This window comes from Python bivittatus, unplaced genomic scaffold (genome assembly GCF_059951505.1).
Source record: "Python bivittatus isolate LINGU-HERP-01145 unplaced genomic scaffold, Pbiv_v1 ctg000330_np1212, whole genome shotgun sequence".
NCBI lineage: Eukaryota > Metazoa > Chordata > Lepidosauria > Squamata > Pythonidae > Python > Python bivittatus.
This window is the reverse complement of record NW_028277058.1, coordinates 18,637,269-18,665,034: the sequence shown is the minus strand read 5'-3', so window position 1 is coordinate 18,665,034 and position 27,766 is coordinate 18,637,269. Positions and strand designations below refer to the sequence as shown.

The 27,766-nt window shown below is 38.4% G+C and overlaps 1 protein-coding gene across 1 annotated transcript in view; it reads left to right on the top strand.

Moving 5' to 3' along the window:
* PPM1H (protein phosphatase, Mg2+/Mn2+ dependent 1H) overlaps positions 1–27,766 on the top strand; it is an 81,983-nt gene that overhangs the window by 1,022 nt on the left and 53,195 nt on the right. The window lies entirely within an intron of this gene.

The following is a 27,766-nucleotide window of genomic DNA, read 5'->3' as shown; positions in this document are numbered from 1 at the left end:
CAAACAAATGTTCAGTTTACTATCGGTTGCTAGTAATATTAATGGAATCCTTAAAGAGGGTAAGTACAGTAAAGGAAAAAAGTGAATCAAAAATGAAAAATCCTGCCACTAGAGCCTTTCCTTTTTATAGAACACAATCACAGAGCAGCCTTTTATCCCCGGCTGTTTTGCCTTTGCTTCTGCAGAATGGCATTTAGCCGAAGTGTTGGTGTGTTTGCAAGCTCCTGAATTGTTACGGGTGGATAAGAGATCCTGAGAATATGTGTGTTTGTAGGAAGATTCAGCATAGCTTTATTTTCTTTCTGTGACAACAAAATGGCATTCAGCTAAAACACCCCCCCCCCCAATGCTCTTTTCAGGCCTGTGCTGCAATGATGATGGCTGGAGTGTTTGCCATTGATCCCTTTCATTCTCAAAATTTTCCATCTTCCCTGCACACCATCCCTTGTCACTGTGGAAGCTGTCCTCGGAAGGTGGAATGAAGGAGACTACAGTCTTTTGCTGGTGTTTCTTTTCCCATCTTCAACTTCCTTTTCATGTCTTTTATAATGATTACTTTATTATATGGTTGAAGATCAAACTGATTATATCCTTTTTTTAAAGTTAAAGTTCTAAACTATTGCAAGTATAAGTGTTTTAATACTATGAGAATGAGGTGCAGCTTTTCAGCTGGTAGCAAATGCCCTGAAAGTTTATGTATGGGTTACATTCCTATGGCTGTGGAGATTTCTGAAAGTTCAGTCAAGGAAAGAAGATAAGGAAGAGGCTGACTATCTTTGAATTTTATGGTTACCAAATCTGATTCTTTTGGGTGCTGTATGGGCATTGTGTTTTTTTGTTGAAAATTTGGAGTGCTAAATTAGAAAAGATCATACTTTTCTATTGGCTGATGTAAGAGTAACACAATTTGTAATAAAATATAGTAATCCGTCTCTCTCTGACTATGATGGTGCAGAATGAAAAATGCCAAAATTTTCCAGGCACATACTTTTAAGCATGAGTTCTTGCATTGGAATGTTGGTATACCTTTAGAGGCATACCTGCAAAGATCACCAGTGATTGACTAAGTTAAGACAGAGTGTTCCCTCCTATCACAGATAAGCTGCTCAAGATGTTTGACAGACAAAAACAGTACTGGCTGGATATGAGGCTACTTTTATGAGGGGATCTAATTGTACATTCGGTGGAAAATTCCTTCATCCGTATCCTTAACGTATATGCAAGGAATGGCTTTATTTTACCCAGTGAATGACAGCTCTTGAAAATATATTAATATGGGTATCAGTCTTCTGAGCCCTCTTCAGGTGTTTGTCTGAACAGTTAGAGCTAGAGGAATAGGCATACTAACCATGTCCTCTGCTCTTTCTTACTTGCATATATCTGAAAGAATTCTGTACTTGTGTTTGCTTGGGGACAGATCTCCCTGTGTGTTTTATTAGGGTCCCATGTTGTGCAGAGAGCTGTATTTGTGTTCAGACAAACAAGAGCACAACTATACTTCTGTTGATATTTGAGTACAGATAGCCAGTGAGTGTTCCATTGAACTGATGATCTCCTTGCATATTATAGCATATTTCTGCAGTAGAAATATGGAAACTGGAAAGGTATCCTCTGCATACATACTCAGAAGTGAGCTGCACAGATTTATTAATAAATATATATGTAATAGTCTAACTCTATATCCAGAGAACCATTATTCTGAAAAACATAATGCGCATAATCACCACGTTTGCATGGATGATATTCATATTCATTATTGTCTGCAAATGCATCCATTTTGTCTATTCCTGCTTTACTGTTCCTTTCCACTGGGACTGTTAAGCAAACTCCCATGTGATTCAGAACACATAGTTCCAGCTTTTAAGAGAAGTGACTTTCTACTATATTGGTATCCTCCATATTATTGTCAGACTTCAATTTCTTATGTATTTGAGGGCTATTAATAATTCTCTATATCTATTGTATGCAGTCTTCTGCTCAGCAATTATAGCAAATGGATGTTCTGCTCTCCTTTCTTCTTAAAGTGAATTGTTTAAAAATTGAAAACATTTATTTTGATTGCACTGCTGTTTGATAAAATTTTGCCCAAAGATTTCTAGATACTTTGAGTGCCTTCCACTGTAATTTTCTGGTACTTTTGGTCTACTCACATTTATTGTCCACAGAAGACAAAAATGTTTAATTTTCTTATTGTTCATGTACATTTCTCTTTCAGCAGTAGTCTGGGAACTGCAGAAGACCCATAGACCTTTACTATACATGCTTTATCATTACAATGAAGATTTTGTCTTGGTGATGAACCTCTATTGCAGTTGTTTTGGTAGACAGATGAATTGAGTTCTGTCAAGCTTTGACAGTCTGCCTGCCCCTTTCTTCATAGTAATGAAAAAAGGTGGTTGTTAAGTTTATTTTTATTCTAAAGATAATGTTTAATTTTTGCCAGATTTTATGCCAAAACCAAAAGCGGTTTTTTCCAAGTCTGACTTGTTCTGCAGAAAGTGTCTTTTTACTTACACATGGCATCTATATTTGAAATACTAGTCATTTAAGGAAACAGCTCCAGAACAAAAACTTACTAATGGCTTTGTATCCTTGATGTATCTTTGAGGATCAATACATCATTCCATAAGTATGTTTTGTATTGATTAAGATAAGCTTAGCTCTGATGGCTACACACACACACACACAAACTCTTTAGTCTTTGTGTAATGTTTGACTAAAAGTAAAGTCTTCTTTGGGTTGAGCTCAACACCTGGTGACTTCATAATGGATAGCCCTTGCCTTCTTCCAGGAATTTTAGGGGTTTCCCAGCCTCGCCTTGGTATTTTTTTTGGAGATTGCCCAAGTAAAAAAATATAATTCTTTTTCTTTGAATATTTGGGTTTTTACAACATTTGTCTTTCATTAAAGGAAGGGAGATCTTGTTTGAATCAAAATGAATGGAAATTAAACAGCAGCTAGTGTTTAGGTTAAAAGGTATACCTCTTTAGAATCTGCATTTCTTGTATAAGATCTGCCATTTCCTTAACAGGGAGATATGTAAGTGGATGATGAATATTGCTACAGAAAAAAAAAATAGTATCAATGGCTTTTGTTCAAAGACATACATTTTAAAGCTACATTTCATCATCTAGTCAATATAAATATTGAAATACCATATTTTTGTTGAAACACTAGCTCTATTGTACTTAATGTCTCCTCAGATACACATTTTATTAGGTACTAGTAGGATTATACTGTTAATATGATCCTTCTGTTGAATATACTTCAGAAGCTTGGAAGAAAAAAATCCCACCATTCTTATGCTTTTCTAAAATCTGGACTATCTATTGTCAACCTCTGATACTCAGCTGCTGCTGAACTACAACTCCTGTTATTGACTCTGTTGGACTGGGAGTGATAGGAACTGCAGTCAACAACAACTGGAGAACGTTGTTTGAAGTATGACACTCTTGATTGTGCTTTTCTTATGCCATGTTTTATCAGTCATCAGATACATCTAATTTCTCTGCACTTCATTTCTACTAAGCTGTAGAAGTCAGCTGGGCAAGTTGCTTTGCAATGGATAAAAATATAAATGAATCAATAGTTTGCTGATTTACTACAAATGTGGGCTTCTGCTATGTTCTTTGTGGGCTCTTCCCTTCACCAACAGATTCATTTCTGGATATGAAATGGGGAAGTTCGTAAAGAACATAGTACATTTCCCAATATGTATTTCTAATTTTATCTTTATGAATGGTTGTTCATTCTGCAGCATACTCTCAAATGCGTTAAACTAGAGTTGTGCAGTCTGGAGCCTCAGGATCACATGTTGCACCTGAAAAGCTTGAGTACAGCCTAAGAGAAGAACACAGTGTTCTACCAAATTGTAATTTTTAATGTGACAGAAGGGGAAAATTATTAATTAATCGTATTGCCATATTGTTTTAATTATATTTAAATACAAATGAAATCAGAGTTTTCTCACTGCTTTTTCAGATGTAACCCCTGACATGTCACTCAGGGGCCAAATGAAGCTTTCAGCCTGAAAAAATTTGGGCAGCTCTTTTTTAAGTGCAGAAAGGTCTAGCCTTTTTTCATCATCTTTTCTGAGGCAGAAAATCTTAATCACCCCATAGAAATCAGGGGTGGTTTATTTCTAGAGGAATTCAGAGCAGGTGCACTCTGTTTCAGGAAGGTGATGTTTTAATTAGAAGTATTAAGATAGGATTACTTTGCTTCACTTTGAAAAGAAGCTTTGTTGCATTAAGTGGGAGAGCTACCCACTTATCCCCCCTCCCCGCTTTTTTTGTTTTTAATACTGTTACATTTAGACTGGCTTTAACTATTACTCAAGTCTTCAAAGTTATGCAATGTATGTATTTTTGTAGAAGTGATCCTCTGAGTAAAGATAACTTTGATTTATGCTCTGATTAGTTTAGGGCATGATTAGGGCATGATTTTTGTTTACCATACCAAGATACTAAAATCTGCTCAAATTGTGTCTTTTTAAAGATTAGTTTAGTAGTTCATTGAGGGGGATGAGGTGTGCTTTGTACTGAACTGAACTGTGAGTTGTTCTCATAAGGCTAGCTTTTCCATTTGTTGAGTGGAGGAGGTTATGTAAGTGCAATTGGTGAGTTTGATGCACTCAGAACTGCTTTTAATTGATTGTTGTTTTCTGAAATGCTAAGGAAACCAATTTAATGCCATATTACTAAGAGTAGAACAAGAAGTAATCAATGTAAATTGCAAGAAGAGGGAAGTAGCTTCCTTGAAAGTACTGTATTTTAAGACTGAACAGTAAGAGACCTTAGCCATATAATGCAGTATTTATATAAAATTGTCACTTACAATGGGTGATTGTTTGCTAAGAACCTGTTTGACAGAACAGCTTGCTTAGTAAGGGTTCTTCCTGGATTTGCCAACAAACATTTGGCTTTAGAGAATGTTTACAATGGTTAAACAACAGATGACTCAGAAGAACCTTTATTCTGTTGTGAAGTGAATCCATTATATGCACAAATCTGTGAGAAGTATAGTGTTCATGCACACTAAGTTGCTTGGGGAGTTTGTAACTAACCATGAGTAAACTGTTATTTCATGGCTAATCTTGGACTTGTATTCTCTTTATCTACTTGACCACATTGGTTTGGCATCACATCTTCCAAAGAATATATAATTTGTGAATAGATACAGTATAACTGTTGAAATTTCATTTTAGAAAAGGTATAATAACCAATTGAAGACAGATTTTTGGAGACAAATATATGGATAATTTATTTAACAGGGATTTACAACTTCCTCTAGCTTTATTATTAAGAGATTTTTGTAGGTTTTGCATGACCCATTTCAGTAGTTAATAAGAAATCATTTTGAAGAATTTGGACATGTATTAATGTTGTATACGATACATGTCTTTGACAGCAGGAAACATATGTTTTCTGTCCACCGTATAATCTACTTACTTGGATAGGATTTCCTGCATACAGTTATTAAAAACCTCTGCACAAATACAGTAATTTGCTTATAAAAAACTAAAAACAGTATCTTTGGCCAGTGTTTTTGTTTGCCAATCATGATAGTTGTTAGATAGTCAAATTAATTTCATTTTTCATTGTCTTTATTTCTTGCCTTTTCCCCAGAAGCTCAATGTGGCTTTTATGGAAACATTTCTTTATCTTCGTAGCAACCAACCCCATGCATAAGTTTCCATGGCTGAATGTGGACTTATCCTGAGTCTCCACAGTCCTAGTCCGTCACCTCAACTACTATACTACCATAAGCCCGTTCCAAGGAAAACCATGTATTTTCAGGGTATTGTGTAGTTTCCACTATTTACTCTCAGTTATTAATTATAACATGTATTTGGGAACTCTTTGTGAAAAGCTTCAACATATATAATTTGCATTGGACCAGGAACCTGGTTCTTTCCTAGCTGTCATGTTTGTTTTGGACACAAGACATCTCTTTACTTGGGGCTGCCCTTGAAGACCAAACAAAATTATGTCTATCTACTGGACAGTCTCATTATTGTCTTATTTCTGCTGCATGAGCTGTATTGGCTAATGGTATGTTTCCAACTACAATTCAGTGTTGTTTATTATCTATAAAGCTCTGTCTCACTCAGAGTCTGGGTATCTAAGAAACCACCTATCCAAGATAAGCTTTGCCTCTTCATTCTGAGTGAACAGAAAATGTCTGTTGAAGGTCTCTAACTACTAAGAGATAAGAAGGGAGGGCACCTGAAAATGGGCATTATCTGTGATGGCCTCTCTTCTCTGGAACAGCTTTTCACCTGGAACAAGGATGGCCCCCAGATAGTTTGTAAACATTTTACTGTTCCAGAAAACCTTTGGAATTCGTCTTTGTGTTTATTGGTGCTAGGTGTAAATGCTGCTGCTACTGTTATAATAATTACTATAATTTAAGGTTATTCTTTGGTTTTGTTACATTTACTGCATTGTTGTGTTGGCTGTGTTGGTGTTGGTGTCATATACTGTCTAAAGTTTCTGAGACTGAGGTGGTTTATAAATTTTACGAAAAAACAGTCTAGAAGAGATTTCCTCAATGTGGTGTTTTCCAGATAGGTTGGACATTAATTCCCTTGATCTGCCTGTTAACCGTGCTGGAGGACACCAGGCTGGAGAAGGTTGGTCTATTATAAGTGGTCAGATACCTTTTCATTTTGTATCTTTTTTCCCATAATGCCTATGGCTCTGTGGATTAAAAAAAAACTTCAAAAACTTATAATTAGTAATTTATTCAGAATAATATTTATATCCAGATTTAACATATTTAAATTGCCAGAAAAATCTCCTGAATCAAGTTCTGCAAACATTTATAAAGTTACATAAAAAGAGTAGATAACATTTTATTTATGTGTGCTTTGTGTTGCAGAATCTTTTTGGTTAGGATGATGGTTCTTGACAATGCCTTAGTTGTTGAACTAGGTTTGGCATTGCATCTTGCACAGGATCTCCTGGCAAGGTTCTGTTTATTGAGCTTTTTAGAATTATGAAGGCTGCTTTATCTTGATGTGCAGTGCAAGAAAGGAAACTCCTTTTTCCCTAACCTTCTTGTAATACCTTGCCGTTCTGTCCCATTGCTTTCTTTCTGTCAGTATGCTTTAACCTTTCTCTTCTCTCTCCCCAGTGAGACTGCTTATATGCTGCAGTTGTCATTATAGATTCATAACTGCTTTATATCAATTATTGCTACTTCACTGTGTTGCTAATGATGGCTGAGTAACATGATTTGTCACTGAAAACAAAACTACAGCCAAATCAGATATTATCTTTTGAGAATGGCAGCTCCTAGAAAGAAAGGTCTTCATGCTTTGATAGGAAGTAGCATGAAATGTCACTCAAGATGTTTGTGCCTGTGAATTTAGCGATTTATATTTTGTTGATTATTGCTTCTCACGGATCTGCTTGCTGGTTAGCAGCCACATGTAAGTAAATAATCAAATGCAGCTGGGTAGATAGAAAGCTCATGTCTGTGGACAGCGTTGTTGAAGTGTGCTAGCTTTGTTGGTAGGGTTGGAGATGTTCAATTTAGCCATTGTGTTGGTGTTTTTAATCACACCAAATGGGCTTATAATTGAGAAGCTAATTGATTGAAAAAATGACATTGCTCAGGAGCTAGATGTCTTTTCTCAGAAAAGAGATGGAAAATAGTATGATAACAATTCTTTTTTAAAATAAGCTGACATCTCTTACTGAGGTGTCATTGTCAAGGGAAGCTTAGAGTACGTTCTCTTTGACTTGCAAAGTTAAATCCATGCTGTTCAAGAGCTTAGCATTATGCCTCTCTTTTTTTCAGCCTAGATGATTGGAGAAAAAAGAATAACAGCTGTTCTTTTATGGAGCTAGGGATCTGGAGGCTAAATCTGCTTCTAAGGTTTACCCACTGGAGTCTTCAAAACAGCACCTGTTGTGTCAAAAGCCTTGCTTCTTTTTAAGATGAATATCTTGTCTGCTTCTCTTCACTTAACAGCATAAAGCGTGGATTCCAGTTAACATTTTTTAACAGGCATGTTTGTTATGCAGGCGTCTTATCAGGAATCAGGGTTGCTAATAGGTGGCAGAAAAGAGAGAAATCAGATAAAAAGAACCCTCCTAATCAAACTCAGGACCTATTTAAGTCACTATCCTATTTCCATGGCGGCAAACCAGATGTCTATTGAGAGTGTATATGAAGGCAGGTGATCCTACCATTTCATCTAATCCTGGAGTTAACATGTAGTCATTCTTGATGTTACCACTAATAACTTTATCCTTTGTGCATTTGTTGAATCCCCTTTAAGACAATTCGTTACCTTTACTATAACTTGTGAGAACTAATTCCCTACTTTAAGTATATCTGGGGGGGGCATAGGGGAGCACAGTGAATATCAGAGTGAGCAAGCACTCATCCTAAACTTACGTTCTCTGAAATAAATACTGCTGATCAAAATGATGTTAGGCAGCATAGCAGTTTGCTCTTTATATAATAAATAGAATTCAAATTACTGTACAGCAAAGAAAAAGCTTCCAAACAAGTTTGTTTCCAGACAAAAATGTTATTCAAATATTTTATGTATAAGTTAGGCAGGAATACATTTCTTTAAAAATACATTTGATTATTTTTGAGCTAGTTCAGACATATCCATGAATATACTGGGTGTCAGTAAGAGGAAGCAGAACAAGCTAAGAGAAGATGACTTCTGGCCAGATAAGACAGTAAAGAGTTGCTGTTGTTTATCCAGTCTACAGAAGTTGAATCTGCTGATTCTTTTGCAGTTTTGTAAAGAGATTAACCACTGCTTCAAGGTCAAAGAAGAGCTCTAGAAAGTGTAGCAGTGTTACTTAGATGTTTCCTAGCTAGGTCTTAATTTGGCACAAAATTGTCCATTCAGTCTGCAGTTGATGGTGGTTTGGCGCTGTAATAGGTCATAATTCAGTTCAGTTGAATTGAATTGAATTCAGTGTGTTCACTGAAAGATATTTTCAGTTGTCACAGTAAATTAAGCATTGATTCATTGTGACACTTTTTACTTCTCTCTCTCATATACTTACTAGTCTAGAATGTTTGGAAATAATCTCAGTTCGGCTTCAAATCTAGCCATCACTATTGTAACATCTTGCAAATCAGAGTTTTTCTGAATCAAGAAGGTAATTGCACTTTGGATTGAATCCATTCATCCATTTAAAACATGAGAGTTGTCTGTAAATTATCCTTTAAGTTCATGTTAACTTCTGTTTTTAGAAGCTTTCTCTGTGTTGAGTTCAATAATAAAGCAATGTTGAATTATGGAGATATGCAACAGATTTTCTCTCTCTCTCTCTCTCTGCATTTTGATGGAATTTTGTTCTGCAATAATCTTTACATCAGTCATATTTTATTGAAATTCTCCTCACAGTCCCTGTTATCTGGCAGTTTATCAGTCAGAGTTAAGGGAGCAATTGAACCATATCATAGTTGGACTTCTCTAAGTAGTTTTTGATACCACTTTAAGGTCAAGAAGCACTTCACTAAAAAGACTCAGACAAAACAAAAGCAGAAGTCTTGGTTTAGAATATCATGTTTATGTACTTCTTAAAATTAATTATTTTAAAACTGGAAATGTTTATTTTGATTGCACAGCTATTTGGTAAAACTTTGTTGCAAGCCCAGTGATTTCTAGATATTTTCTTTGAGCTGCTTTCCACTGTCATGTTCTGGCTTGACCGGCAGTTTTGGCTTGATCTTTTCACATTCATTGTCCGCAGAAGACAAATAGGTTTAATCTGACTAGTTATTTCTTACATCCATTTTTCAGAGTATTTCATCTTCCCAGGATACTCTGTAGCAGATCTCAAGTGACTGTTTTGGAAAAACAGGTATTGAAGAGTACCCTTGAGTGAGAGTGTGCTGAACATCAAAAGGCTTCAGGAAATCTCAGGAAGTCTCAACAAACACAGTGGTTTAACACATTACAATTGTTAATTGATAAGGTGCTAACAATTTGTCTAACATGTAACCTGCCTCTGCAGACCCATCCCCTCCCTTCTTCCTCATCCTAACCCCAATCTAAGTCTTACATCAGTCTTCATCTGTGCATCTGATGAAGCAAGCTGCATAGCTTGGGCCTTTTAATAAAACTTATGCCTTTTAATAAAATTGGTTAGTTAAAAGGTGCTACGAGATTGCTTCTGATTTTTGCCACCATATATTAACACAGCTCTTCTCTCTTCCGGCAGCAGTCTGGAAACTTCAGAGGAATCATAGACCTTTACTATACGTGCCGTAATGAAAGTACTGTACGAAACATAAACAATAGTCTATCTGGTTTTAGAATACCCCTTGCCTGTATACTTACTGCAGAATTTGATTCATTGCTAATTTTATTCATGAGTAATTAAATTGCTGAAAGTGTTGATTTAACAGTTTCTTCAATTCAATCATTCTGCCCCTTGTTTCTGTCTGCAGTGCAGTGAAACATGAATACACAAAGGAATATGATACACAAATAGCAAAGAAATTTGCAACAATTATATTTACATTTACAGATGTATAGTGATGTAACAATTAACATACCTTGTGATATCTCTTTCAGAAATTTTGCTTCCACACTATTTAGTGTGTCCAAGGTAAACTTTTTTAGACAGGATTCTGGGATCATGATTTACAACTAGCTGCAAGTTCAAGAAAATTTCCATCATTGGAGGGCGGAGCTGGCGTCGCGGCAATACGGCGGGCGATCCTGGGCTCCCAGGATCGCAGCCGATATCTCCCCCCCCGGATGGTCCCGATGGACCTAAGCTGTCCCATAGAGACGGTGATTGCAAAGGGCGCATCCTGCGGATCTCAGGGACACCGCAAGTCCCAGATTGATCCCAGGAGAAGCTCTTGAAGCCGGCGGAGGAGAGGCAGCCATTTAATGACTGCAAAAGCCGGGACAGCTCCAAAGGAAGAAGGAGAGGGGTGTCAACCGGGTGAGATGGACCTTTACTATTCAACTATTCTTAGAGAACACCTTAAGTAACTTAAAGAGATTTTTAAAAGTGAAGAAAAGTGGATTAAGCGGCGAGATTGAGCCTTAAAAAAAAAAGGGAAAAAAATCTTTGTTTTTTAACTTTCCCTTTTTAGTGGAATTGGCAAGATATTTTTCTTTTAAAAAAATATATTTTTAACTGGACTGGCTTTTTCTTTTTAATACTCAATAATCTTTTATCTTAAGCTTCTTTTTTGATTAAGAATTTTTTTATTGTTATAAGAAATCTATATTTTTTGTTTTGGAAATGGGGAAAGTGGAGTTAAGAGAAAGTAAATGAAAGAAAGTTGCACTGCCATCTAGAGGCTTGATATAGTGGTTTTTTTTTTCATTGTGACGTATACTCAAGGACTTTGGGCTTTCTAAAAAGATAGTGGGATGTGCATGTTTATACAGGTGCCATCCGAATAACTATAAATAAGAAAGCGGAGTTGAAAGCGATTTTGAAAATATTCGATGGAAAGTTTGAGTTAGTCACAAGAGCCTTGTTTAGTGGCAGTAGCTCTTCTTTCTGGTAGAAGCTTTGCTTTGCTCTCTATTCCCGCCCCCAGTTGGACTTTTAAAGAGACCTAGCCTTTCCCCTCCGCTTCTTTTTTTTTCTCTTTTTTTTTTCTTTCTCTTGGCAAGAACAAAGATAAAGAATCCTTTGACTTAATGAAGGTCTATACAAGGGGTTTGATAATAGACTATACGAGAAACACAATGCAGAAAAAGATTTTTAAACTATTGAGGATGACTATAAAAAACTGGAAGAAGAGCTGCAGAAATTCCCGCAAGAAAAAAAAAAAAAGACATCAAAGTTAAAATGGACTTAATTAAACATAAAACGGGATCAATGGAAAAGGAAGAAATAGCACAAGAAATCAGAAACACTAAACAGAACTATTTTGAGGCTTATAAACTGAGAATCAAAAAGGGTTAATTGATAAATGAAGAGGGACAGACTTGTTCTTGGTAATGAGGGTGAGAAAAAGATTATACAAGATTATAATGGAAAATTGTACTAAGAGAATACTTAAGAAGAAGTAAAACAATATTGAAAGAAACTACTCCAGATGCCTAAAGGAAAAACGAGGGGAATACAACTATGATGGAACTGACAGAAGCTTCAAAAAGCAGAATGTTTGAAAGGACATTTATTATTGCTTTCTCTTATCCAATAATATAGAAAAAGGAATAAACAGCTAGATATTTTGGGATATTGAATGAAAAGGGTGAACTTAAAACTATGCAAGCGTTTGAATAAGGTATAAAACTGAAATATATAGTAAAGAATTGTATTTGATTGTAAATGTTTTAAGATATTAGACTAAAATTCATACATGGTTGGACATAGTAACATATAGATTTTAAACTAGAGATATTCTTGTTGAAACATGTAGTGAAGAATGAAGTATGTTTTGATAGTGGTTAGAACTGTAACTTTTAAGAATTGGAAGAATGAAAAAGTACCTATGCAGGAGGAAGTTATTGAAAATTATGGAATGTGCAGAGATGAGTTAAATTGATATTTGAAATTAGAGTAAGAAGATTAGCAATTTTATATGACACGGGATTTGTTTTATTAATGGTTTGGATGAGAAAATATAGTAATGTAATGGATTAGGAAATTTTATAATAGAAATTTGATATTAATTACTATATATATATACATATATAATCGATGGATAAAAATGTATTACTAATCCTATAATGAAAGCTAAAATTTCTTGTAATAAATGATTTTATAGACTAGCTACAAATGATTAATAATTGATAATTGATAAGTATACAAGTATATTTTGAATAGATGATATGAGAATTTAGATAAATGAGTGAAGATTATGAAAGGGGCACCAATGATTTGGTAACTGGTTGACACACGGTATAAAATGGAAGATTTTTTTTTTATGCCTTTGTATGTTCTTGTTTGTTTATGTATGTTTTGTGTTTGTTGTAAAGAATAAAAAATTTTATTAAAAAAAAAAAAAAATTTCCATCATTGTCACTCATCACTTTTTCAGCGTCCCTGCTAAGCAGTAATATGTCTTTATAGCAATTATATAATGTCTATACAAGTAGAACAACCATTTGTTCAGCGACCATTTGAAGTTACAACAGTGCTGAATGAGACTTATGGCCAGTCCTTGAAGTTGTGGCTGTTGCAGTGTCCCCACAGTCACTTGATCATAATTTGCAACCTTCCCTGCTGGCTTCCAACAAGCAAAGTCAATGGGGAAGCTGGCAGAAGGTTGCAGATGGTGATCACATGATGTTGCACCTAACCACCATACAGGATTCACCTAACGATGGCAACTGGGACTGCTGGAACTGCCCTTGTAAGCCGGCATGGTCATGTGATGTACTTTACAGCTGCGTTGCTTAGTGTTGGAATTCCCGGTCCCAATTACCCTTGTTAACCACTGACTACCTGTATTCTAAGTTCTTTGTGACCATCAGTTAATTGGACTTATCTCAGTTTCCTTTCCTGTTGTCTGTACTTCTGTTAAGCTACTACCTACTTTTTGTGGACTGCCTTTCTAGTTATGCAGCCTCAGCCTTGAATCATTCTCAGTAGTAGTTTCCCAGTTATCATGGCCCTTGTAAGTAATTGGAGATACTGATAATTGAAAATGCAGTGCAAGTTGTGCAAAAACATGTGCTCTACACTAATCAGCACATCAACACTTTCTGATCCAACTCTTTCCCAAATATTTGAAAGATCCTGAATCCAGATCTGTTTCAATGACTAGGATGTTTTTCTTCTATCTTAGCTGTTAACTATAGTTTGTGAAGTTAGTCACTGGACAGTAGATTGAACTACTGAGTCTTGCAAAGAGAAAACTCTACCATAGCTTTTAGGAAAGCTTCTGAATTAAAGAACACATCTATTTATTCCTGCATATGGTATGTATTTTGTGTGATTTGGTCCTATCTGCATAATTTTTTAACATAAAAAACACTAATCATATTTCTTGGTTTTTGATATTTCACAGAAATACAGACCATATGTTCTGTTCCAGTGTTTGCATAAATAGTTGAACTGTTTGCCTTTAATCATAAGGATTTTGCTCTCACAGGCAAAGAGAAATAAACTCTTCACTTTCTTGTTTCAAAGAGGACTTCTGTGTTCCATGCTGAGTCTGAGTTCAGTTCTTGGCCCAACCATCATTTTCTTTATGTCTTTGGTAAGGCTTTTCCCTCTTTAAATTAAGTGTGGGATAAATTAAGACAGGATAATAGCAGATAACATGGCATGAAAATATAAATTCTGTATAGTTATCTGACAATAAATTCCATTAAATCCCAAAGTAGGATATTAGTGTAAATCTTGCCTATAGCTACCCAAATCCTTTTCATCTAAGCAGCCAAGAAGGTTGAAACCTATATGTCTACCAAACCTACCTCTATAGAGACTGTAATTGTCAAGCGACATATGCTTAGCAAGTTGGAATTCATGTTAAATTCTGTCCTGATTTAGCACTATGCTAAAACCTAGCTTTAATTTATTATGTAGCATTGTTGTGAATGTTGATTGCATGCCAAGCCAGCAGGTTGCAGGTCAAGAAATGTAATCCATATCCCCATGAGTAGTTATGACACTCAGTCATGCAGAGATTACCCAGCCCTCCTCCAGCTGATTGATTGATTGATTGATTATGTGCCATCAAGTTGTTTTCGACTCCTAGCGACCACATAGATTTCTCCTCCGTGGAGAAAATCTCGTGGTGATTTCTCCTCCAGCTAGCAAAAAGAAAAAGGGTTGATTATTTTAAAAACAAAGGCAGAACTATAGAGAAGCTGGAAAAAGAGGCTGGGTAAAGACTGGGGGCTCTCAGGTAACCTGGGAACCACAAGAAGCTATAGCAATTCAAGGACTTGGAAGCAGAGGATCATTTTGCTTCAGAAAGTATTCTATAGGCTGTCTAGCCAGAAATATTAGACTAGACTTGTTTTGTTTTGCATGTTGGGCTTAGGTCTAATTTTCTGTATCATTCTATGCAGGTTAGGCATTTGAGTCGTATTCATATGAGTTCTTGGTACCCCCTGAGCTTGGTTGCTTGATTGCAGGTGTTTCATTACCCGACTAGGTAACGTCATCAGTATGAGGGAGTGTGGGTTTGCTGCCTGTTTATATGCCATAGCTTGCCCTGCCAGTGTTGGTGGGGGTGTGGTTTTCTCCTTGGTAATTCCTTGATTAGGGTGTTGTTTTCTGCTTGATTGTTTGCTTGGTGTTAATCCTTGCTTATCTGGGTGTTGGTTGCTGGAGAGGTTGTGATTTGGTCTTTTTGTTTCCTTCTTAGCTTTTTTATTATCTCTTTTGATTGGTATATAAATGTGGTTTACCTCTATGTGTCTGTTGATGGCTGATTTGTCTGAATGCTAAGCTTCCAGGAATTTGCTAGTGTTTTGGGGTTTGGCTTGGTCTAAATGCTAATAGTTTCCCAACTGAAACTGCGTTTGAGTCTGTCCATGTGCTGTGAGATTATTAATTAATATTAATTATCATTAACATTAGTATTAATTCATATTATTTTGTAGCACTATCTCATCTCATATGGAGCAAACCAGTGCCATGTTGTGGTCTGCTTGGAGCACTGGATTTTCTTTTTTAGATCTTTCCTTTTTCCTTAAATTGTTAGCAGTATCATCATGAGTTTGAGCACTCTATCTTTTCCAACACTGAATATTTGCATTTTTAATATGTAAAATGAAAAGGGGAGCTTATGTTTATCTTTGTTTCAGATGAAGTTTCTTTTTGCTTATCTCTGAGTTTGGTCTGTCTTCTGAAGAGCTGAATGGTTTAGAAGAGCTGGATGATTTAGTCATATTCCAAGAGATTATACTATTAACATTATTTCACTTTTTGTATTTTTACCTTTCAATTGTTAGAAATGCAGCACGTATTATTAGATTATTAGATAATATCCCCACCTCTCATATATACTAGGGTTAGGGGTGAATGCCAGATGAAGCACCTTCTGGAAGACAGGTGTTGGCAGCAGGAACTACAAAGTCACTACCAAGCAAACAAGTACATAGCCAGGGGGCTTCTGGGAGAGAGGTTTGCCTGGTTCCCAGTTCTCAGTATCCCTGGGGCTACAGCTGGACATCAGCACTAAAATAAACATCTAAAAATAGTGCAGCACAGCTGATTTGCTAAATTGCTACCATGAAACCAAAATTCCTTTAAAAGGTACAGGATGAGGTAACCCTTAGTGACTCCAGACAAGCACTAATTGATTGGACCACATCCATGCTCATCTTTAGACAAGAAAGGGCAAATTATAACTGGTTATTGGAGTCCTGTGAATACTGTAGATTTGAAAAAATCTAGATATGCTGGTTAAGGTTTTGCTTTAGTGTCCATAAATAATTGAAACTGCTCCCTCAAGCCATGCTTTCTTTTCATTGTGAAATCAGAAGACTTGGATGATGGCAAGCTTCGTTATTTACAATATCCCAAGGAATTACATCTCTCTTTTGTACTGTCAACTCTCCCAACTTTCTCTTTCTCCTTAAGTTTTGTGATGCCTATTGTTACAGTTGAACATGGCAATTTTTCTGCAACAAATGCAATCTTCAGAAAAGTAAGTGGTACGGTTTCTTTTAAAAGTCCATGTGATAACAGCCTCCCAAAGAGATTCGGTCATTTGATTATCAATTTTTTATGATAATGGATATTTATAGATTCATCTCACTTTTATACGGTAAATGAGCTTTATTTATTTTTTTTACTTTTCTTACTGCTAAAATTGGAATTTTGAATAATGTACAGATGGCTTATCTTTCTGTATAATTACTTTAATTGGCTTTCATTCGTTGTATTTATTATAATGTTAGAATAGAGCTCAGCATATATATTTCTTACAAACCTTCAATTTCAGTGCTTCAATTTCAATGATTATATAGACTGAGGAGGGTAGCCTGCAGCCTTATGGGCAATATAGCCTTCTGCTTAATTTAAAAATTCAATACTTCCAGCAAGAGTGATTTTTCATTTACCAAGCAGCTTATCCCTTGGTAAGGAATAAGAACATGAATAGCAAAGAAGGGGTATGTTTGTGTGTGTGAGAGAAACAAGGGGTATATGATCTACCTCATTTGGCTCTGTCCTTGTCCAACATTGCTTTTGCTATCCCTCAAATGAAGTCTCTGATAGATTACTCCTAAAGGAATGCGGTATGTTTCTCCATCTCTGGTATAGATGGAGTTATTTAGCTGAGGTTCATATGTAGCTTTGACCATGTATTTAATAATCATTAGGTATAGATGTTTTAAAAATAAAAACAATATGAGGGCTGATTATTAACTGAGGTACAAAAGTTCATTACCTTTAGTCCTGAATACATTATTACATAGATATTAATCGATATCTTGCACATTTAAATAATAAAATGAAAAACAGCCAAAGTCCATCCTGAAAACTAATATATGTGACCCTCCCTCACCTGTGAGCGTTTGGGGGTGATTGAGGATGACTGGTTGGAAGGAGGGACCCCGGAGGTCCAGGATTGGAGGTATTTGGGCCCGGAACCCCCAGGGATTATGCGGGGGACTACACTATCAAGGTGGTGATGGGTAGGGGATGATATGGCGGGAGCTGGAGGGAGGGCCATCTTTGGGGAAGAGGCCCCTGGTGTGTGTTACCAATGGCATGTTCTGGCCCTCCTGGCTCATTCCCAGGGCCTGGTCAGCAGGTTCGTAGGAGTCCTGGCCTTTGGCGGCTGCTGCTTAATGCCAGGTTGGTTAACAACAAGGCCCCCCTCATATGTGACTTGATCACCGAGGAGGGGGCAGACCTGGCATGCATTACTGAGACTTGGCTGGGGCCCGAGGGGGGGGGTGCCCCTCTCGGATATGTGCCCAGCTGGGTTCATGGTGTGGCACCAGCCGAGATGCCAGGGCAGGGGAGGAGGGGTGGCTGTTGTGATCCTAGTGAATCTCTAGTGGCCTTCAGGGGCATTGCTCCCCAAGTTTCTGGCTGTGAGACATTGTTCTTTAGGTTGGGTTCCCGTGAACAGTTGGGAGTTCTGCTATTGTACCAGCCTCCCTGCTGCATGGCAGCCTCCATGCCTGAGCTGCTGGAGGCCATCTCGGGGCTGGTGGTGGAGTTCCCCAGGCTTATGGTTCTGGGGCATTTCAACCTGCCGTCCCTGGGGCGGTCCTTGGACGCGGCTCAGGAGTTCATGGCTACCATGGCAGCCATGGGCCTGTCTCAAATTGTGCGGGACCCAACCCGAGACACTGGCCACATGCCAGATTTGGTTTTCTTGTCAGAGCAATGGCAAAGTGATCTGAGAGGAGATCTACAGCTTTCCCCGTTGTCATGGTCAGATCATGTCCTGGTGACCCTGAGTTTCTCCTATACCACCCCCCTCTGCAGGGAGGCAGGACCCATGCGATTGGTCTGCCCCTGGCACCTGATGGACCCGTTAGGGTTTCAGAGGGAGCTGGGGGATATTCCCATGGATCTGCTGCACAGTCCAGTGGAGGCCTTGGCTGCTGCCTGGAATAGGGAGGTGGCTGGGGCCTTGGACAGGATCGCGCCTACGCGACCTCTCTTGCCACATTGGCCCTGACACTCCCCATGGTTTACGGAGGAGTTGAGGGTGCTGAAGAGGGTCAAGAGACGTCTAGAGCGCTGCTGGAGGAAGACAAAGACCAAATCCGACCGAACACAGGTCAGAGCCACTATCAAGGCCTACATTGTGGCGATAAGAGTGGCAAAGCGCCAATACTTCTCTGCTCGTATCTCGTCTGCAGAATGCTGCCCGGTGGCCCTGTTCAGGATCACTAGGTCCCTCCTTGGCAAGGGGGATGTGGGGGTTCATTTGCAGGGCTGTGCGGAGGAATTTTTGGAGCATCTGCAGGACAAAGTCACTCGGATTCATTCCAAATTAGACTCCAAGCGTGGGGCAGGGTCTGGGGAGATACTGGGGGACTGTTCTTACCCAGTTATCTGGGAACGGTTTGATCCTGTTGCTCCTGAGGAAGTGGACAGGATCCTGGGGACTGTGAAGGCCACCACTTGCCATCTTGACCCATGCCCCTCCTTGCTGGTGAAAGCAGCTCGGGAGATGACATGTGGTTGGATCCAGGTGATGGTTACTACATCCTTGCATGAGGGAGTGTTTCCAGCTGCCTTTAAGGAGGCATTGGTGCACCCCTCCTCAAGAAACCCTACCTGGATCCTACTGTACTGGATAATTTTCATCCAGTCTCCCACCTCCCCTTTTTGGGGAAGGTGGTTGAGAAAGTGGCGGCATCACACCTCCAAAGGGTTCTGGAGGAAACGGATTATCTGAATCCCTTCCAGTCAGGTTTCAGGCCCTGTTATGGAATGGAAACAGCATTGGTCACACTTATGGATGATCTCTGGTGGGAGCAGGATGGTGGAAGTGTGACCATCCTTGCTCTCCTTGATCTCTCAGCGGCTTTCGGTGCCGTTGACCACGGTATCCTGTTGGGACGACTCAGGGAATTGGGGGTGGGCGGCACAGTATTGTGCTGGTTCACCTTCTTTCTTCAGGGCCAATCCCATTCGGTGGTGATAGGGAGTGAGAGGTCTCATCCTTGGCCCCCCCCTTTGTGGGGTGCCGCAGGGTTCGGTTGTCTCTCCGCTCCTTTTCAACATCTACATGAAACCACTGGGTGAGATCATCCACCATCATGGGATGAGGTATCATCAGTATGCTGATGATACGCAGTTATATATCTCCATCCCAGATGAAGTAAGTGATGCCGTGACCGCCCTTTTGCGGTGCCTGGAGGCTGTAAGGGTCTGGATGGGGAACAACAGGCTTCAGCTGAACCCTGGTAAGACGGAGTGGCTGTGGGTTAATGGCTCCTCTGTATCTGGGAATTTGTCATCTTTGGTGCTGGATGGGGTAGCACTGCCCCAGACAGACCCAGTGAGTAATCTGGGGGTCCTCCTAGACTCATGGCTCCTGCTTGAAGAGCAGATGGCAGCTGTGGCAAGGAGGGCCTTTGCATAACTTTGGGTTGTGCATCAGTTACGCCCTTTCCTGGATCGGGATGCCATTTGAACAGTCACTCATTGTGAAGGAATGGTCAGATGAAGGCCACGCTCGAGGAGATAAGCATTCCCTTAGCCCTCAACAGGAGCATGGGAAGTTTAAAAAGATGAGACTGGCACCACCCTAAGGAATTCATGGTGTTTTGGTTTGCTGGCTTGAGAAGTTAGATTCAGTCTGGAGAGATTTCTGTCTTGAAGTGGAAGCTAATAAACGCAGCAGAACTGTATCTCCACTGTCTCGGGGAGTTCTTTGGGCTGAACCTGACACTCATGCCCTTGTTATCTCCCAGATAGACTACTGCAATGTGCTCTACATGGGGCTACCCTTGAAGACTATCTGGAAGCTACAGCTGGTCTAGAATGCAGCTGCGCGGGCTATTTTTGGAGCCCCAAGGAGGGCCCATGTAACGCCACTGCTCCGCGAGCTGCATTGGGTACCAGTTTGCTTCCAGATCCAATTCAAGGTGTTGGTTATCACCTTTAAAGCCCTACATGGCATGGGATTAGGTTACCTAAGGGACCGCCTCTCCCCCATGACTTCAACCCGTCCCACCTGATCACACAGAGAGGGCATGTTTTGGACCCCCTCAGGAAAAGAACTCCGATTAGTGGGGTCCAGAAGGCAGGCCTTCTCTGCGGTGGCCCCCGCTCTTTGGAACATTCTGCCCCTGGAGGTGCGATTGGCCCCCTCACTCCTGGCCTTCCGTAGGGCTTTGAAGACCTGGTTTTGCCATTTGGCCTGGGGTGGGGAGGGAATACTTCAAGCATGGGGATGGCTAGCCCCATAGAGGCCTGCTGTCTTCAGCCCCAGATTCTTCATCTTCTTGGACTCTCCTTTTCCTTTTTTAGTAATGTTTTTAAATTGATGTTTTATGTATTTATATATATTTATGGTTTTAATGTTTTGTGTGAGTCGCCCAGAGTTCCCCCATTGGGGGGAGGTGGGTGGGGGAGAAATTTAATAAGTAGTAATAATAATAGTAATAGTAATAGTAATAGTAATAGTAATAGTAATAGTAATAATAATAATAATAATAATAATAATAATAATAATATAGATCAAATTGCTTTAAAGCAGGATGCCACTGAGGCCACAGAATAACTATTTTCCCTTGATTGCTTTCAATCCATGTTGCATAATTTTTACCAAAATTCACATCTAGTGCTTCCATTATCACAATTCACTGGTGTGTAATATACAGTGATCACTAATTATTGATTCCTACTTTCATATACACCACAATATCCTAGATTACACCAATTCATACCTTCTGACACATATTTTAACCACTTCATTTCTAATTAAACCTATACCTTCACTTTTCTGTATGTATTCATCAGTTCCACTACAGAAAGCTAGACTACTTATCATATCCTTCCTTTTCTCATAGCTTCACGGACATGTATCTGCTTTTGTTCATTTCATTTCATTTGTTGATTAATACTATACCATTTACTCCTCTTATATTTCAGTCACAATCTTCTATATACTGTGGTTGTCATCAGAGGTTACCAGCCTGTACCACACGCAGTATAGATCAACTTTGGCACAGTTTGGTCAGTATGCCACAAGTACAACTGAAGACCAATGTTATTCTAAACTTGCTTTCACTATTCTATGCAGAATTGGATCTCTAATGTAGAAAATGTCTTGCAAGCCAACATACTGTTGTGCTCATCCCACTCACTTGGCGGTACATGCAGTGTACTGACACACTTCTAAAAAAATTAAGACAATGAACATGGACCGATTTAGAAATTTGCCCAGGATAAGAAATTATGCATCGTTACTTATAATACATTAATGAAGTATACCAGGTGATCAAGCTTAGCCCTTTTGTTCCTTTTAAGAATGCTCTTTCATAGCTTATTTAGTTTTCATGGTTTCATTGTTGCTCATCTCATTTATTCTTGCATAACTACCAGTGCCAGATCTTTTGTCATAAAGCAGAATTATGCTGCTGGCAATTCACTAAGGAGATGGGAACAGAATTTCAAAGCATTTAATGGAAAGTAGCAAGAATTAACAAATTATATGGGTTTATGTAAATTGACTACAGAAAGTAGCACATATACTTAGAGCTGAACTTCAGATTTCTTTTCTTAAACTAAATCCCACTGCATAACTCAATAGAAAAAGGTGAACTTTATACGTGGATTTGACATAGCCTTTAAAAAATAAAGCTGCACAATCTGAGCACAGTCATTCCTGTTTACGCATATGAATTATGTCAAATTATCATTTGGGCACTTTACTGATCATTGCAATACTATATATATTATTCTGTATAGAAAAGTGCATTGTCAGTTTTCATGGTTTTTTCAGACTAAATATGTGCTTGTTTGGACTGATAGCAGCTTATCTTAAGTCCCTCTGAAATTAATGGGCTTTGATTCTCTATAGACATGCATACAGTTGCACTGCCTGATTAATATTCTGCCGATTGAACAACAGAATGTATTTCACAATAATCATACGTGAAATAAGCTACAAGTGTGCATGTACCATAAATCTCATTCATATATATCTACACACGTGCATATACCCTTATCCCTAGAGTGATCTATTGTGATGGAGTAGAATTATGAAGGCCAGACTCAGGGAGGGAAACATGCTCTTTCATCTCCTGAGGGGCGAGGAAGAGATAAGAGGATGAGGCTGGCACCTCCCTGAGGAATTCACTCTGTTTTGACTGGCTGACTTTGGGAACTGAATTTCAGTCTGGGAAGATTCTTGCTAGAGGTTGTAGATAATAAACATAGCTGAACTGAATCTGCATGGTCTCCTGGAGTTCCTTGGGCTAGGCCTGACATCAATCTTTCCAGACTCAAACTCAGTTCCCAAAGTCAGCCAGTCAAAACAGAGTGAATTCCTCAGGGAGGTGCCAGCCTCATCCTCTTATCTCTTCCTTGCCCCTCAGGAGACGAAAGAGCATGTTTCCCTCCCTGAATCTGGCCTTCATAATTCCATTCCATCACATCTATAACGTGATGACAGAATAGTAAAGGATCAAAATACTGAGACCTAAAAAGGAACAAAAAGGGACTAAATTGCTGTACAAATCAGAACAGAGCTTTCTGATTTCCAGATTTCACTAATTCTGATGCATCTTGAATTTCTAGCTCCCTACTCACAGAGCCTGATCCCAGAATGCTGCAGACAAAACCAGGACACCTTCGGTTTTCCTGAGAAGTATGGCTCTCTGCACATGTATGTACACGCACAGTCGTTTCATTTCACGGAGGGTATTGGCAGAAGTGCTTCTGTGCGTGCACATCTGTGCACAAGCAGAGCAGCTTTTGAAGCAGCCATGTGAGCCTTCAGAAGGATGCTGCTACTTTAATGCTCATACCAACAGGCTTTGTGTAACATCTGTTCTGGAATAATTTGCAAAGCTGTATTGAGTAATATTGTATGAGGAACAAGGTTGCTTGGTGTATTTTGGAGTTTCCTTGAGTGGCCCCATGTTTTACCATTTGGGGGGGCATGTAAAAACAAGCCCCTTCCCCCTTGATAGGCTTTCAGATAAGAGTTTTAGAACTAGGTCTTTTGAAGCCCTTTAAACCATAGTGCTCTACAGCACTATGAATACATATTCGCTGTGTCTCAAAGTAGATAGTCTATTATATCTGGATTCTGCTTCAGTTTGTAGAAATTATCTAGAAATTCCTATTATTAGTACATGGGGATATTATTTAAATTACTGTATTAACTAACTAGGAGTGAATGAAACAAAATAGTATGTAAAACAGGAATGTACATCTTCTGCCACCTCAATATGAGCCTATATTACAGGTTGTGCTCCCAAGTGAGTGGACCGAGGGCCCAAAGTTGGCCCAATTGGGGAGATGTTATAGGTATAGAAGCTTGAGACACCAATTTTGCTCTTAAAATCTACCTCCAAAATGTTAAAAAAAGCTATTTTCTGAGGCCTGAAAAGGGAGTTCTGGCAGGCTATCCATTTTGTATCCCTCATGTGTAAACCAAAGATTTTGCAGTAGCTTTAACATTTTAATCTCCAGTTGTACACAAACTAATCAAGCATCTGGTTTCTCAGTGGAAATATTCATTTCAGTCTGAAAGGAAATAAATCTTATTCAAATTAACCAGCTTTAAGTTCAAAGAAAATATCCAAAAGATTACACCATTTGTTTAGGTGGGTGGAAATAATGTTTACTCAATTTTTGGGGGGGAAATATGCCAAGATCATCTTGTAATCATTATTATGATGCTTAATGAGTTCAGAGAATAATTCTGAGCGTAATTATTTTTAAGCTAAAAATATGAAACTAATCAGTTGAACGTTTCTTATTTTAAGATACTGAAATCTCTTAATATTGCTAGTTATTAATATTATTGGAAATGCCATTTGTCAGTTTTGAGTTACTGTCAGAAAATATGGAGTTTTTTGGTTTAACATTGCATTTAAAATGTAAATGAATATAGTCAATTCAAAAGTTACAGAAAATAATTTGATGCAGTGTAGAAATTTGAGTTTAGGTACCTATTGGAATGCATAAATATGGGAAAAGGGCATCTTTATACATTATACATCTTTTGTTCAAGAAGTGTGCCCTAATGCATCTTATGCTGCACCTAAACAAACATACAGGACAGGACAGGACAGTACACAGATACAGTTTCCTCATTTGTAATAAATACCATGATTTGTATGCAAGATGTTTTGCAATCTTTTGTTTTTAATACTGTATAGGATTTAGTATGTTTTCATGTGCACAAGAATTGTGCTTCATTAGGTTTTTTTTATCATGCACATAGGATGATTGTGAATGTTATGTGTATTGGGGTAGGTATTGGTCACTGTCAGTAGCAAGACATTTTGGAAGCTGTGGTTTAAACTATCGGGGGCATCAAATTACCCATGCCTTAATCAGTAAAGCAAGTTACTTAAAATAAATTGTTTTCAAGAAGTACTTCTTGCTTTATGAAGTCACATATCTTTAACAAACTGAAAGACACCTGTCCACACCAACCAAAATCAGATTTATCACTTTCTAAAACATAGTTACCTTTGCCTTTAAGAAGAAAAAAAATCGAAAGAACATTTGAAATGGCACAGCATAACTAATTCCTGTGATAGTTGCTACTATATTTGCAACATACATTTTTGTGAATGTTGAGCAAAACAAAATTGTAGAGCTTCTAACTTTCCTGGAAAAAGAAATACTGTATGTAATGCTGTTATATTCTGAACAAGACCTCATTGTAGATACAATAGTTAGGAACACTGGTAGTACTCTTAATTGAATATCAGGAAATAGTTAGAAGAATACACTACATTGTGATAGTTTGATTAGTAATGGTGTATGTTGCCATTTGACTAAGTGAAACAGTAAATAGTAAATAAGAGCAATGCAAATTAAAGGACTGATTCTTACTTTACCAGAGCATGTCCATTGTTTACTGTCTACACGGTTTAAATGATTACTCCCCTCTTGAAGCCATGAATATGTGTGATGTGGAAAGGAGATGCAGCAGTTATTGGCTATTGAATGGTCTAAGACCCATCTGTTCAAAGCAATTCCTGTGCTGCTTTGATACCCATGATAACCCTACAATGATATCAGTTAGAGGTTCTTTCTTTTAAGTTAAGCATGGGATAAGGATTACAAAATGAACAAAGTGAAGAGCGAAAAAGAATGTCATTTACGTTCCAATCTGAATAGGACCTGATCTGGATCTTTCAACCTTATAGTAAGGTATAAAAATAGAAGAATCAAATATTTATACAGATAAGTACTGTTTATCCAGTTATCCTGAATTACGCTTGAAAGAAAATATAAGCTGGAATATTGCATTTTAGTTTTTTAAGGTCTGATCCCATGGATTGATATAAAAATGAACATTTGGTTGAAGTACTTAAAAGTGTTGCTGATCTGGGACAGCAGTCCGAAGAGTGGCATAGTATGTTGATATATCCAAGACTGGCTTCAGGAGTTGTTGTTTTTTTCCCTAGGTTAGATAGACCCATTGAAAGTGTCATACCCAAATGCCCTGCTTGTGTTACAGGATGGATGGATTCCTCTAATGCCAAATGAGGCATCACAATACAGAACAGACAACACAAAATGAATGCCATGTGTGCCAGTATTAACGTTTTAATTGATATGGAATCCTTGCCATTGGTACATGCATGTTATGTCATTGTAGCTAGAAATTTATTGTATAGAATGCCTTGTAGATGTTCCAGTGCATGTACAGGATTGGAAGAAAATATTTCCATATATAATGCATAGTATTTATAGATGTATGGTTCCTTGTTAATAGAGTTCATTTTTTAAAATTCCTCTTTAAATTAATCTTTGAAAAATATAAACAAGGTAGAATGCATGAAGTATAAAAATCGAGGGGATATGTTGTGGCTTGAAAATGCTAATTGGAAGCTAATACTTGCCTTCAGAGCAAATTAGTTCTAAATCCTTTTCTATATTCACATTGTGCTAGAACTTTTGGAAAATTAGTGGCTAAACTGTGACAGCTGTTGCATAGTCTGCATGAATTGATGCTTAAGCATAGGAAAAACTAATTTGTATTAGTAGGTGTAGTTTACCTGGTGCTTTTACATAAGGCATGCACAGAAATTTGTGGTGGAAGAAAAAGATGTTTTGTGGGACTACAATGACTTTAACACAATGAGCATCATCCTAATTCTCCAACAGGGAACAGTTCTGGGGCTGATTTAATTGGTGTGTGTATACTCAGCAAAACCATAGCAATTGTGTGGCATGTGTGACTGCAGCCTTGAAAAATGAATTCAAATTCTCTGCAAGATCAGCAAAATACTGTTGGGTTGATTCTGGTGTATGTATGATTACAGCAAAGATGGCAATTTTTGTGAGCAAAATTATCCCAATTTTCTGAAGAGTACTTTGGATCTTGTTAAGGCTATCTTACTGGCTAGGTCAGGTACCAGCTTCTTTTCTGGCTCAAGTTAACTGTTCCTCTTCTCACAATGATCCATTCAGTTCTCTCTATCAAATCATATTCAGAACACTTCCACCTTTCTAGCACTTTCTCTGCTGACTTCCTCTTCTCTGTGATTTAATTTGTGTTAAAATACTATCTGCGCTGTATATGGGACTGCCCCAAAGAGGATTTGGAAGCTTCTACTGCTCCAGAATGCAGCAGCGCCATGGGTAATATTAGGTGCTCCATAGTATGCCCATGTAACATCACTGCTTTATGAGCGGCACTGGTTCCTCATAGGCTTCCAGGTGCAATTCAAGGTGCTGATTGTCACCTTTAAAGCTCTCCATGGCATGAGGCCAGGTTACTTATGGGCCTGCCTCTTACCAATGGTTTCTACCTGTCTCACCAAATTAGGCAGAGTGGGTGTGTTCCAGGTCACATTGGTGAACCAATGTTTCTTGGTTGGTCCTTGGAAATGTGTCTTCTCTGACATGGTTTGTATCTTGTGGAACAGCCTCCCCCCCGCCCCGAGATGCAGATACCTCCAATCCTGCTGATCTTCTGGAACATGGTGAAGACCTGGCTATTCCCCAAGGTACTGGGGCCAGGTTGCTAATGGAGCTCTGATGTGGGTGCAGGTGCAGGCGTGAGACCCTAAGAGCCATGATTTGCTGCTGCTTATGGATTGTGATTTTGTTCTTTTTTTATCTGTTCACCACCCAGAGTGCCTTTGTTAGGTGGGTGGCCATAGAAATATATTAACTAAATAAAAATAAATGTGTGTGAAAGATTAGCTTTCAAGATTGGATTTCAAGTT